We start from the raw sequence: 1785 nt of genomic DNA, 5'->3' as shown, positions 1-1785 counted from the left end.
ATATAGAAATATACACATCATTTATATGATTTATATACTGACAAATATGACACTATTGATAATTATATATGCGTATGTATACACATGATAAATATACAAACTCGTACATAAATAAAACTTTTATGGAAAGATACATAAGAAACCAAAAACGGTTGCTTCTGGGAGGTAAACTGGCTACCTGGAATTAGACCTCAAGATTCATTCAAGATTTATTTGAAATTTCTTTTTACCGCATGCAAAATATAATTAATCACTCTTTTTCTAAAACTGACTTTCACGGACCTTTCCCAATGCATCTGCTATTGTTTATCCTATCTGTAATCCTAAGAACTTCCACTCCTAATAGTGTTCATGTGTGAATAGACTGTTCAGCTTTTTTCAGATCACTATATTTACATGCGCAGGCCACACATTGTTGAGAATGATGCTAGCTGATTAAGAGAGTTGGTGAAAAAGTACTCACTGTGATTGAAACACTCATTTAATACATTTTAAATGCCTGAAATGCTCAGCTTCCTTGATTGGTGTTGATTGTTTGCATTTGATTTATTTCCTCAGTATCAGTGTTCATTAAATTACTTATTTTAATGGCCGCCCTTTAGTTGTAACTCTATTTAATTCCATATTCTAATTCACTTCAGGAGCTGGGAATGTAGTTTTTACCAGCGAAGAGCTGTCTATTGCTCATAGAAATTACTTGCAAGGAAAAGTATCTTTCAAAAGAATCCATAGCAGCCGTATCTGTTTTGGTTTTGGTTTTTAATTTCCTGGGTTTTTCTGTTTGTTTTGTTTTGGTTTGGGATTTTTTTTTTCTTTCTGTTTATAGCTTCTATTGTCAGCAGCAATCTTATTATTTTTCACAATTTATTAACTACCACTGACACACCTGTAAGGTGATGATCAGTGCTTGCAATAGTATATTTGATCTCTCACATTTAAAAAGTCTACCAACATGTGCACAGCAAGAGTTGTGCCAGCAACATTCCAAGCAGCCCGTAAACTAAAACTAACTCTACTTTTTTTTTTTTTTTTTAGGCGAGGCAATCCTTGGTAGACCTCACAGATTGCAAGTAAACTTGTCAGTTTACAATCCCTCATTTTTTTTTATTTTTTATGCCTACAGTACCTGGTCTTCCTAGGTGATCTCCTATCCAAATACTAACCAGGCTCGACCCTGCTTAGCTTCCGAGATCAGACGGGATCAGGCTTGTTCAGGGTGGCATGGCCGTAGACTACTTTTTTTTTTTTTAATAGACCTGGCTTCATTGGACATTCCAATAGTGCCCCATCTGAATGGAGATTTTCTTCTTTTGCTTATTTTCTTTTATCTGTCCCAGCGAAGGCGGTACTGGGATTTCTCTTCGGTCATTGTTTATAGTCTAAGGCTGTTGAGATTTGCTTCTTTTCCCCCAGGACAGCAAGTAATTATGACAGATGTGGCATGCACATCAATAAGCCCCACTGTAGAATGAGAGTACTGATCAGAGGAGGTGGTCAGGAGGAGACTCTATTGTAGTGGACTAGAAAATGCCTCTAGAATGAGTTGACAGTAAAAAAAAAAAAAAAGTGTGAAGTCATTGAGTGCGATTAACCTGTAGGGGTCACTGGGAACTTACAAAAGAAAACAAAATGAGAAAGGAAAAACTGCATATTTCTGACTACAAAACTCAGATTAATCAAGAAAGAGTTGGAGCTGACCAACTGGAATAAAAAAAAAACCCAAATGAGACTGGGTTTTAAGTACCCGAGGCCCTGATACTCTGGGAATGTGAAGTCCCCCCAACA

The 1785-nt window shown here is 36.4% G+C and overlaps 1 pseudogene; it reads right to left on the bottom strand.

Moving 5' to 3' along the window:
* Window positions 1-1114: 1114 nt before the first annotated feature.
* LOC111738606 lies at window positions 1115-1233 on the bottom strand (annotated as a pseudogene).
* Between the last annotated feature and the right edge of the window lie 552 nt (window positions 1234-1785).

Source organism: Pteropus vampyrus, unplaced genomic scaffold (assembly GCF_000151845.1).
Source record: "Pteropus vampyrus isolate Shadow unplaced genomic scaffold, Pvam_2.0 Scaffold40, whole genome shotgun sequence".
NCBI classification, from domain to species: Eukaryota; Metazoa; Chordata; class Mammalia; order Chiroptera; family Pteropodidae; genus Pteropus; species Pteropus vampyrus.
Note: the sequence above shows the minus strand (reverse complement) of the source record. Positions and strands in the feature narration are given on the sequence as shown.